General features: G+C 44.3%; 1 protein-coding gene across 1 annotated transcript in view; it reads right to left on the reverse strand.

The window, feature by feature from the left end:
• Window positions 1–13360, reverse strand: part of tnfaip8l3 (tumor necrosis factor, alpha-induced protein 8-like 3) — a 65196-nt gene that overhangs the window by 12198 nt on the left and 39638 nt on the right. The window lies entirely within an intron of this gene.

Below are 13360 nucleotides of genomic sequence, written 5' to 3' on the forward strand. Positions count from 1 at the left end.
GGAGGCCCTCTTCTTGATATAGGGCCATCCATAGTTATTGCTCCTATGGCTTTTTGTTTTTAATTTTCATTTATTAAATCTAGCTGCAAGCAGCAATAAACAGTAGCAGTGATCAGGCAGTCTGCAGGCTGCATATATCCCTGGTATATCATCCCCTACACACTGGAAACGGCCAAATAATCCTTAAATGAGCCAATCTCACATTGTGGCAGCAGGTCAACTCGTCTGGGTGCAGACATGGCCAGCACCTAGTGCAGCTTTCCTGGCCCATGCAAGATCACACATTATAACATGACACAAGGCAGCTGATCTCACTTTTCCAGACAGGTCTGCATATCCAGTTTATACTGCATGGGATGAATTCAACATCGAAGAATATCTTTTGGTAGTAAATAACGATGATCAAGTAATATCAATAATATTATCTATATACAAAAATATGGGAAATGAGGGGTTAAAATATAAAAAGTACCAGAATCAGATTATAGCATTGATGGTCAAATTAATGAGTAGGACTCAACCTGATAAAATAATGACAGATCCTTGACAGCAAATTCACAAGTTGAATGCAGCTGAGTGAGGCCATTGGCTCCATCTTAGCTAATCTGTCCAAAAAAAGGAAAAGCCAGGAGTTCCCCATCATCATACTATCCAACCAGATCTAGATTGACTGAGGCTTTTGCCCCCATATCTCATCCCTGGAAGTCCATTCCCTGAGATACTCCACTCTATAATTCCCTCCGCCTTTAGTCTAGCACTATTCATTGTTCCTACCAGTTTATTATCATTTCCAGGTTTTATCTGGAATTCCCACTACTTTGAAATTATTCAATATTTTTAGTGAGGAACTTTGGCAGTCGAAATAAACCACAGCATACAATTTACCACAATCCACTTGATACAAGAAAGAAAGACTTTTTTTCAATTCCTTCTCGGGATATGGGCATTGCTGGCAAGGTCAGCATTTATTGCCCATCCCCAATTGCCCTTGAGAAGGTGGTGCTGAGCTGCCTTCTTGAACCGCTGCAGTCCATGTGGGGTAGGTACACCCACAGTGCTGTTAGGGACGGAATTCCAGGACTTTGACCCAGCGACAGTGAAGGAACGGCGATATAGTTCCACGTCAGGATGGTGTGTAGCTTGGAGGGGAACCTGCAGGTGGTGGTGTTCCCATGCGTCTCCTGCCCTTGTTCTTCTAGGTGGTAGAAGCCACGGGTTTGGAAGGTGCTGTTGAAGAGCTTTGGTGAGCTGCCGCGGTGCATCTATTACACACTGCTGCCACTGTGCGCCTGTGGTGGAGGGAGTGAATACTTAATGCAGTGGTTGGGCTGCCGATCAAGCGGGTTGCTTTTTCTTGGATGGTGTCATACAAATGTACAAAATTGACGGGCAGGAAATAACCATTTAGTTCATCAAGCCTACCTCACACCATGACGGATGGAGCATCATGACTATACACCACCTCCCTCCACCTGCCTCCCCACTCTGCCCACCTCACAGTTATGTAACCCCTTGGGAGAAGCTAAGATTCTTGCAGTTCTATAGTGCCTTATCATAGCTCTGAGAAAAATTCCAAATTACTTCCCATAGAATGAATTACATTGGACGTAGTTATGTGGGTAGGATGTAGTAGGTTATGCTGTGCACAGCAATGGGCCCCTCAAATAGCAATGAGATGAGTTCCCAGTACTGCATTCAAGCGTCGGTTCGTATGTTGTGCTGAAGTCCTGGAAATGTCAACCCTTCAACAACACCAAAAACTTGCCAGAATCTAGCCCTTAACCTTTCACGAACAGCATCGCTCAACTCTGCTGCTGATGACATTTGGCTGGAGAGGAATTCTCACTGTGACCATCCTATTAATTTTAAATTGGAATATTTTATTAAATGCTGTCACCTTGGATGATTTCTGGTAGATTTATTTGTTATGAATCCTATAACAATATTGATTAATTGACTTTCATCCCAGCATCAGGTCTACAGATAATGGCGGTTGCACTCATAATTAGCAGGGCCAAGTTTGATACTGACAGCAAGAGCAGCTGAGGGAGAGGTCAGACTGAGGATCAAGGGCTGATTTAAATAAGAAATGAATAAGCCACAGGGCAAATGTAGAAATAAGGGCAACATGAACTGAGCTATTGGAAAGAGTTTGCAGCATGTCAAGGGTGTGGAAGAGGCACCAAGATCTTTAAATGCAAATGAAAGGAAAAAGACAGCCACAAGCAACCACTTCCCCCATTCCCAATGTTTAAAGATTCTAGTGATGGATGGAGCTGGAGGGGAACAATAACTAAAGGTAATAGGAAATGGCTTGTCACTTTTATCACTATTATTAGTATAATGGAGTTAACCTTTCAGTGAAACAATTCATTTTTCAGTTTACATGATATGCCAAGTTTGCTTAATCTATTTTTACTAGCTACATCCAGTAGATACGAGTATCGGGCCAGTCTAGGTTTCTTGAAGCTGTCACTCCAGGATGAGTATTTTTATAAGTGAACAGTCTCTCTCATTCAGCTTTAAACTCAGGTCCCAACTTGTTGCCAAACATTTCAAGGAGTCTGCATTTGTTTTGCAGTATGTGGCTAACCCACAGCCAGATCACAGAGTTTGTGAAAGGAGTTCAGTATATTTTGAAGTCAAGTTATCGCACAATTAACCCTGATGGCTTTGATGCTCCCTGTAGTTTTAACACACTTGGGGAAGATCTCTGCTGTTTGCTATGTTGAAGTTGTAAAAACATATAAGGAACCTGTTTATGGTTTCACTTTAAAGAGCAAGCAGTGAAAAGCTTCCCAAATTTTAGGAACTAATTGGGCATTTCATTTTTCACTCTTCTATTTTCTCCCCTCCTGAAGGTGCAGTCTCATCCTGAGGATTTCAGCAGCCCTCTAGTACCTCACCCAGGTTGTCATCCTTCATTTGTGAGTCATGATTGTGAATGGTAGGACAACTGACTGTAAATGGAATCACTCGAACCCTGTCTTGTCTGTGCTGCTATTGGCACACTCCAGTCACTGGATTCGAGCAATGACGCCAGAACTCTGGCTGATTCTCCTCCTCTGCTCAGGGCACAGACATCCTGGTGGCATAACTAATTCAGCACAAAGTGGAAGTTGAACTGGCCACATGCCTGTTGTCTATGGTTTAGTGGCACATCGAGTGGTGCATTTATCCTCTCGTCCATGAGAACTATTATATCCACTGAACGGCAGAGTATAATAACTGAATATGTTGCTAATTTCATCAGACTCTAGAGTTATCTAACTAAACAATTAACAGACATTGTTAAACCTCTGAAGAATGTTGCATTTCTATATCTAAGTAAATTACACCCAGACAGTGAAGAAACAGACTCCGAGCAGTACTCTGGCAGGATTGTGTATGTTAGATGGAAAGTGTTCGTTTTTATTCATTGAAACTTTGCTTGAGGGTCAGTGAGTTACAACATTAGATGGAGCACTGCACTATAGCAGAGACTGGGGGTGGGTAGTTGGGGTGGGGGGGGGGTGCGGGCGAGGGATCATATGCCTCACCCATGCTGCAAGTACACTTCCGATCATAAAATTGAGGAGTGCTATAGGGCGGTGGTGTCCAAGGTTTTGTGTTTGAGTTTATGAAGCCTCAGGATCAAGATAGAATCATACAGCACAGCAGGAGGCAATTCAGCCCATTGAGCCTCTGCCGGTTCTTCGAAAGTGCTATCCAATTAGTCGCACTCCCCTGCTGTTTCCCCATAGCCCTGCAATCTTTTCCTTTTCAAGTAGTTATCCAATTCCCTTTTGAAAGTTACAATTCAAACTGTTTCCACCACCCTTTCAGCCAGTGCATTTCAGATTATAATAACTCATTACTGAAAAGAAATTTATCCTCATCTCCCCTCTGGTTCTTTTGCCGGTTATCTTAAATCTGTTACTTTTGGTTACCAACCCTCCTGCCAGTTGAAACAGTTTCTTCCTATTCACTCTATCCAAACGCTGCATAATTTTGAATGCCTCTATTAAATCACCTCTTAATTTTCTTTGCTGTAAGGAGAACAATCCCAGCTTCTCCAGTCCCTCATCCCTGCAACATTCTGATAATCTCCTCTGTAACCACTTCAGGGCCTTGAAATCCTTCCTAAAGTATGGTCCCCAGAATGGAGGTGAGGTGAGAGTGATTGTCCTCACACCGAGTGTGGCATCAAGGACCCCGAACAAAATTGAAGTCAATGGAAATTGGGGAAAACTCTCCACTGTTTGGAGTCATACCTAGCACAAAGGAAGATGCTTGTGATTGTTGGAGGCCAATTATCTCAGGCCCAGGACATCACTGCAGGAGTACCTCAGGGTAGTGTCCTAGGTCCAACCATCTTCAGCTGCTTCATCAATGACTTTCCCTCCATCTTAAGGTCAGAAGTGGGGATATTTGCTGTTGATTGCACAATGTTCAGTACCATTCGCAGCTGCTCAGTTACTGAAGCAGACTGTGTTCGCACGCAGCAAGACCTGGACAACATTCAGGCTTGGTCTGATAAGTGGCAAGTAACATTCATGCCACAAGAATGACCATTTCCAAAGAGAGAGAATTTAACCATCTCCCCTTGACATTCAACAGCATTACCATTGCTGAATCTCCCACCATCAACATCCTGGGGTTATCATTGACCAGAAACTGAACTGGACAAGCCATATAAATGCTATGGCTATAACAGCAGGTCAGAGGCTGGGAATTCTGCGGTGAGTAACTCACCTCCTGACTCTCCAAAGCATGTCCACCATCTACAAGGCACAAGTCAGGAGTGTGATGGAATACTCTCCACTTTCCTGGTTGGGTGCAGCTCCAACTACACTCTTGAAGCTCGACACCATCCAGGACAAAGCAGCCCGCTTGATCGGCATCCCAGTCACCACCTTCAACATTCACACCCTCCAGCACTGGCGCATCACGGCAGCAGTGTGTACCATCTACAAGATGCACTGCAGAAACTCGACAGCACCTTCCAAACCCGTGACAGCTACCACCTAGGGCAAGGGCAGCAAATGCATGGAATACCTCCACCTGCAAATTCCCCTCCAAGCCACACACTATCCCTGCCTGAAACTAAATCACTGTTCCTTCACAATCACTGGGTCAAAAACCTGGAACTCCCTTCCTCACTGGACTGTGGGTGTACCTACACCAGATGGACTACAGTGGTTCAAGAAGGCGGCTCACCACCACCTTCTCAAAGGCAATTAGGGATGGACAACAAATGCTGGCTGTGCCAGCGATGCTGACATCCCATGAAAGAATTTTTAAAAATTGGTCACAATGAAAACCTGTGATTTCTAAAGGTTGTGCATAACATCCTTGTTTAAGCATATAAAGTTTAAATTCATGTTCCCTTTAATTGGCACGTGTCTCAAAGTACTGATACAAACAGATCTTTGTCTTTTGATTTAAGATTTATCCCCTCAATGAGGCAGCTACATTAAAAGCATTCCAGACCCATCAGTGGGCGTGAAACATCAGCGCAAACGCAACCAAGTTGCCTGGCTTTCAAAGGCTAAGCTGTCAGGGCTCAGGGTCCACTGGCAGGTTGGAGGTCCTTGGCATTGGTGACCATTGTGGAGTCTGATGCTCTACCCTGCCTCCTGGTGGTTGTACAGGGACATACAGCTTCTGTGGGCCATCCAGAATGGGAAAATCCAGGGTTAAAAAATAAAACAATAACTTGCATTACTGAGAGTAGGCAAAGGAGCAACATTCCAGCAATATATTTGGAACCTGCTGCTACACTTTGTGACGTGGATCAAACTAAAAGCTAGATTCATGGCAGCTGGATAGGAAAGACCACAGCTGTTACTGCTCAAAGATTAGAAACAATTTACCTTTGGCTAAAGCAGTGCCTGAGAAATCAGATTTATTTTTTAATGTATCGGGGCACTTCAGGAGCTGTCAGTAACCCGACAGATCACAGGTTCTGCCACATTATTTCAGGCCACAATGGCCAGCAAGCCTGTGATTTAATCTATAAATGGCCTACAGCAGGCTGTCATTTCATTGCCCAATATATAGACTTAAAATAAAAAGCAGAATTATGGTTCTTATGCATGTAGAAAAACCCACTAAGATTATTAAAGTAGGTCACATTAATTCCATGACCAGAACCATTTCTGATTATTGTAACACCAGGAGAAATATTTTCATCATGCTCATTGGAAATGAAATTTAGGTCACTTAGCAGCACTCTTTGTGCCCTTTGTTCGACAAGCTATAGGTTCAAGCCTGACTTGAGCATAGAACCATAGAAAAGTTACGGCACAGAAGGAGGCCATTCAGCCCATCGTGTCTGGGCCGGCTTCCAGCACCTGGTCCGTAGCCTTGCAGGTTACAGCACTTCAGGTGCATGTCCAGGTACCTTTTAAAAGAGTTGAGGATTTCTGCCTCCACCACCGATCTGGGCAGTGAATTCCAGACACCCACCACCTTCTGGGTGAAAAGGTTTTTCCTCATGTCCCCTCAAATCCTTCTACCGATCACCTTAAGTCTGTGCCCCCTGGTAATTGACCTCTCCGCTAGGGGAAAAAGGTCCTTCCTGTCTATCTAGGCCCCTCATAATTTTGTACACCTCAATTAAGTCACCCCTCAGCCTCCCCTGTTCTAAGGAAAACAACCCTAGCTGATCTAATCGTTCCTCATAGCTGCAACTTGCAAGCCCTGGCAACATTCTTGTAAATCTCCTCTGTACTCTCTCCAGAGCAATTACGTCTTGTAATGTGGTGACCAGAACTGTTCGCAATACTCAATGAATTTAAGGTGACGCTCCAGTGCAGTACTGAAGGGCAGTGCTGTATTTTTTGGTTATTCATTGGATGGAATGTCAAATTTGAGATCTGACTACTGGTTTTAGTGGATGTTAAAAATCCTGTGGTGCTATGAAGAAGGGAAGGGACGTCTCCTGGAATCCTGGTCAACTTCTGAAAAATGCAGATTTGCTGATCATTCATCTCACTGCTGTTTGTGGGATCTTGCTGTGCATCAAATGGCTGTTTACATACATAACAGTCACTTCATTTCGAATTAGGTCACTGTATATCTGAGGTCTGATAAGGGTGATGTTGGGATTGTGGGGTGGTGGTGGGGAGGTGGGGGAGGTTGGATTTTGCTGCTGGATCTGGTTTCATTAGGTCCGAACTCCTTTTTACCTGCAGTCATAAATTCCAGTCTGGGGCACGTTCCATGTCCCCACCCCACTCCCATTCTAATGTCATCAAAGGAGGCCTGATTTGCAGGATGACAGCATCGTCCAGAATCCGGCCTTTTCTTCTTTTCTGGCAGCCAAGATGTATTATGTCTACATGATGCGGGTGCACTTGCTGTCCAATGGTGGACATAGGGAGTCTCAAGCCAATTTCCTAATGCTTGGATGTTCTTGTGTTAATGCAATGACCAGAACTATACACTGTCCTTATGGCGGAGATGGACAACTGCTCTGTACAACCCTGAATCATACAACAGGATCCATTTAGTGAGGACGTGGGGTGGAACCTCATTAGGCAGGAACATATGTCAGCAGGAGACCTGTAATACTATCGCCACAATTGTCAAACACAAGATCCTGCCTAGCGCGACCACTCTTGGAGCACAGCATTGCAGAACTTTCCCTTAAGCAGCTCAGTATATTATTTTCAGACAGGCACTGACAGGTTTATTTTAAATGGATCAAGGCCTGTGTAAAAACAACTCATGCAGAAATATAGCACGTTTGCGTTGTGTCCATGGGTGAACTTCACTAATTATATGGCTTGCCCTATGGTCTCATGCTTAAGGGAGGAGCAAATACAACTCTGAATGTTGACTCACTTCAAGATTATGGGCCTGGTTTGAGAACAGGCAGTACTCCATGGATTTTCTTGACTCTCAAACGCTTAACAATTAGAGGAGGTCGTGAATGTGAGCAACGTGAAAATAGAGTTCACACACAAAGCTTTCCTCTGGTTGCTGTATGTTTTCACCACAACCTTGTAAAAGGCTTACAATTTCATTAAAAATAGTAATCGGAGAAAATCTTCATGGTGTGCACAAGAATGCCACGAGCATTTGTACGACCAGGAGACACCATCTTCCCACACTTTTCTGTGGTAAATTATTTTCCCTCATCCCTCCATTTTTGAGTCTGCAAGTTCAGCTAAGCAGAAGGCAAACTTTTCCTGTCAGTTAAAATGAAACACAAACATGGAAGGATCAAAGGATAATACACAAACACTGAGATAAAAACATCAAATATTGGAAATGCACTGGCAGACAGTGGGTGTCAGATAGCCTAACATTGGAGGTGGGACATCAGGAGTGGCCCAGTCAGGCTGCTTATGGGACTGGCGAAAACCAAAAGGTGGGGACAAAACTACTTCAATTATGAAACTTCGTGATAAACATCTAAGGTCAGCAGGAGGCAACTTTGGGGAATAATGTTGAATACCTTAGAAAATGAATGCACTACTGAATTAATGTTATCTTATTACATGAAAAGTATACCGTGTTTGTGCTTTCTAGAGCAGTATGCGCAGCTTTATTCAAGCAGGCAATGAGAGGGATACCTCAAGGTCGTCATTTTGCTCCACTGAATCCTACACTACAAAAAACGCGTTATTAAATTGCAACAAAAAAAAAATCCTTCCTTTCCACCTGGCTCTTTTTACGATGCCTGCCCTTGAGGTACCTGACATCTCCTCCCGTATTGCCCCTCACTTGCTGCCATGGTTCTCTGTGCCCCAATCAACTGGCATTTCAATCCTAGGACATCACATCATCTCCTCAAATGATTTTTGAGGGCTCCATACCTCCCCATTTATTCTCCAATTGCTGTCATGAACATTCTCACCTGATCTCTGAGTTTAAAGAGAGAGAGAGAGAGAGAGATACAGCACTGAAACAGGCCCTTCGGCCCACCAAGTCTGTGCTGACCATCAGCCACCCATTTACACTAATCCTACATTAATCCCATATTCCCTACCATTCTCCTACCACCTGCCTACACTAGGGACAATTTATAATGGCCAATTCACCTATCAACCTGCAAGTCTTTGGCAGTGGGAGGAAACCAGAGCACCCAGCAGAAACCCACGCAGTCATAGGGAGAACTTGCAAACTCCACACAGGCAGTATCCAGAACTGAACCCGGAGCTGTGAGGCTGCGGTGCTAACCACTGTGCCACCCAATTAACAGCAATTTGCTGCTGCACACAGAGAGACCAGATTCTTCCTTAAGGGCAAATTAGTGAGCACCAAAGCTATTTTTAAGTTTGCTTTTTATCACAGAAACAGTTTCAACTAAATTTAAGAAAGTGATTTTAATCACTCCACCATTGGCAGCTATGCCTTCAGCTGCCAAGGCCCTAAGCTTTGGAGTTCCCTCTGTAAGCTTCTCCATCTCTCTTTCCCCCTTTAAGATGCTCCTTAAAACCTACCTCTTTGACCAAGCATTGGGTCATCTGCCCTAATATCTCCTTAAGTGGCTTGGTGTTAAATTTTGCTTGATAACACTCCTGTGAAGCACCTTGGGACATTTTGCTATGTTAAAGGCGTTATGTAAATGCATGTTGTTATTTTTAAAGTCATCATACCAATTAGAAAGGCACACAGCATTTGGACTGGCATGGTGGTTAAATGCACCACCATGGAAAGTTCTAAGCCTTCCAAAAGGTTCTGTTCAATTTCCAATCTGTGCTGTGTAGTTGATCCCATAAAAGGTATAATTAGCCTCAGTGCCCTTGGCCCTGGACAGAAGCACAACCATTGGACAATGAAGAGAATGACTCTGCACCCCCCATCCCACACCACCCTGCCCCAGTTATTTTGTATGGGCATGACCCTCTATTCCCTCACTTCAAATCTTGTAATTGCCTATGATATCCTGCCACCCACCCATCTCTCCACCCGAACCCTTTATACATTGTGGGGTCTCTGGACTTAGGAGGCAAAACATCATCTAAGATTCTGTTTGAGGGTAAATCAACATCTGACATGTGGGAGTCTTTCAAACGTCAGCTGATTAGAATCCAGGACCAGCATGTTCATGTGAGGAAGAAAGGCAAGTTTCGGGAAGCTTGGATAACACGGGATATTGTGAGCCTAGTCAAAAAGAAAAAGGAAGCATTTGTAAGGGCTGGAAGGCTAGGAACAGATGAAGCACTTGAGGAATATAAAGACAGTAGGAAGGAACTTAAGCAAGGAGTTAGGAGGGCTAAAAGGAGTCATGAAAAGTCATTGGCAAACAGGATTAAGGAAAATCCCAAGGCTTTTTACACATATATGAAGAGCAAGAGGGTAACCAGGGAAAGGGTTGGCCCACTCAAGGACAGAGATGGGAATCTATGCATGGAGCCAGAGGAAATGGGTGAGGTGCTAAATGAGTACTTTGCATCAGTATTCACCAAGGAGAAGGACTTGGTGGATGATGAGCCTAGGGAAGGGAGTGCAGATAGTCTCAGTCATCTCATTATCAAAAAGGAGGAGGTGTTGGGTGTCTTGCAAAGCATTAAGGTAGATAAGTCCCCAGGGCCTGATGGGATCTACCCTAGAATACTGAGGGAGGCAAGGGAAAAAATTGCTGGGGCCTTGACAGAAATCTTTGCATCCTCATTGGCTACAGGTGAGGTCCCAGAGGACTGGAGAATAGCCAATGTTGTTCCTTTGTTTAAGAAGGGTGGTAAGGATAATCCAGGAAATTATAGGCCGTTGAGCCTTACGTCAGTGGTAGGGAAACTATTAGAGAGGATTCTTCGGGACAGGATTTACTCCCATTTGGAAACAAACAAACTTATTAGCGAGAGACAGCATGGTTTTGTGAAGGGGAGGTCGTGTCTTACTAATTTGATTGAGTTTTTTGAGGAAGTGACGCAGATGATTGATGAGGGAAGGGCAGTGGATGTTGTCTATATGGACTTTAGTAAAGCCTTTGACAAGGTCCCGCATGGCAGACTGGTGCAAAAGGTGAAGTCACACGGGATCAGAGGTGAGCTGGCAAGATGGATACAGAACTGGCTCTGTCACAGAAGACAGAGGGTAACAATGGATGGGTGTTTTTCTGAATGGAGGGATGTGACTAGTGGTGTTCCGCAGGGATCAGTGCTGGGACCTTTGCTCTTTGTAGTATATATAAATGATTTGGAGGAAAATGTAGCTGGTCTGATTAGCAAGTTTGCGGACAACACAAAGGTTGGTGGAGTTGCAGATAATGATGAGGATTGTCAGAGGATACAGCAGGATATAGATCGGTTGGAGACTTGGGCGGAGAAATGGCAGATGGAGTTTAATCCGGACAAATGTGTGGTAATGCATTTTGGAAGGTCTAATGCAGGTGGGAGGTATACAGTAAATGGCAGAACCCTTAGGAGTATTGACAGGCAGAGAGATCTGGGCGTGCAGGTCCACAGGTCACTGAAAGTGGCAACGCAGGTGGATAAGGTAGTCAAGAAGGCATACGGCATGCTTGCCTTCATCGGTCGGGGCATAGAGTATAAAAATTGGCAAGTCATGTTGCAACTGTACAGAACCTTAGTTAGGCCACACTTGGAATATTGCGTGCAATTCTGGTCGCCACACTACCAGAAGGACGTGGAGGCTTTGGAGAGGGTACAGAGGAGGTTTACCAGGATGTTGCCTGGTCTGGAGGACATTAGCTATGAGGAGAGGTTGGAAAAACTCGTATTGTTTTCACTGGAACAACGGAGGTGGAGGGGCGACATGATAGAGGTTTACAAAGTTATGAGCGGCATGGACAGAGTGGATAGTCAGAAGCTTTTTCCCAGGGTGGAAGAGTCAGTTACTAGGAGACATAGGTTTAAGGTGCGAGGGGCAAAGTTTAGAGGGGATGTGTGAGGCAGGTTTTTTACACAGAGGGTGGTGAGTGCCTGGAACTTGCTGCCAGGGGAAGTGGTGGAAGCAGATACGATAGCGACGTTTAAGAGACATCTTGACAAATATATGAATAGGAAGGGAATAGAGGGATTATGGGCCCCGGAAGTGCAGAAGGTGTTAGTTTCGGCAGGCATCACGATCGGCACGGGCTTGGAGGGCCGAATGGCCTGTTCCTGTGCTGTACTGTTCTTTGTTCTTTATTCTCCTTCCTGATCCTTATCTACCGGCCTCTGCTGGGAAGGATGTATGTGTAAACAGGAACATAACTGTGGTGAGTGAGCTGTCCTGTGAGGAGAGATTTAGTAGAATGGGCAGATATTCTGTGGAACTTGGAAGAATGAGAGATGATCTCATTGAAATATATGAAATTCTGAGAGTGCTTGACAGGGTAGATGATGAGAGGCTGTTTTCCTTGGCTGGAGAGTCTAAAATTCGGGATCATAGTCTCAGGATAAGGGACCAGCCATTTCAGATTGAGATGGGAAGAAAATTCTTCACTCAGAAGGTTGTGAATCTTTGGAATTCTCTACCCCAGATAACCTCAGTCCATGAGTATATTCACTACTGAGATCAATAAATTTTTGGGAAGTAAGGGAATCAAGGGATATGGGGAAAGGGCAGGAAAGTAAAAGCTTGTGTAGATGTTCAGCCATGATCTTACTGAATGGGGGAGCAGTCTCAAGGGGCTATGGCCTACTCCTACTGCTGCTCCTGTTTCTTGTGTTTTTGTGAGTCACTGGAGGCCTTCAATGGGATATATATCAATTTCTGTTGTAATTTTAAACCTTACTATTGTCCAATTATAAAGAATGTCTATCTTTGTCCTTGCAAAGTATGTCGCATTGAATACTATTGGAAAACTGCCAAAAGGTTACCATGTTATCTAATGTTTGTCTTTCTGCTTTCACTCACACTACAGCCAACCTTTGCTGACAATAGATTCAGGTAATCTGTGGCAGGCATCTGCCAACCCAGATCACTCACAAGGAGGAGATCTATGCGAGCAGCTGTGTGTCACTCAACCTTCATTACAAATGCTTTTCTCTCATCAATAATGCTATGGCTGGTGCTTCTCGAAACATCCCTCACCGCTTCCAAATGCCTGCCTCTTCCTGCATCTTCACTGTGTTGAAGTTAAGAGTAATTTTACCACCTTCTACAGCAATTCATTCTTTCCCTGAGCTCTGCTTAGGCCACAACTGGAATATTATGTCCAGTTCTGGTCACCACACTTTAGGAAGGATGTGAAGATCCTTGAGAGGGTGCAGAGGAGATTTACCAGAATGATTCCAGGGATGAAGGATTTTGGCTATAAGGTTATGCTGGAAATGCTGGGGGATGTGAGGAGGAACTTTATCATACAGTGAGTGGCAGTGACCTGGAACTCGCTGCCTATGAGTGTGGTGGAAGCAGGGATGGTGAATGATTTCAAAAGGAAATTGGATGGGCACTTGAAGGAAATAAACTTGCAGAG

This window comes from Heterodontus francisci, chromosome 38, assembly GCF_036365525.1.
Source record: "Heterodontus francisci isolate sHetFra1 chromosome 38, sHetFra1.hap1, whole genome shotgun sequence".
Lineage (NCBI taxonomy): Eukaryota > Metazoa > Chordata > Chondrichthyes > Heterodontiformes > Heterodontidae > Heterodontus > Heterodontus francisci.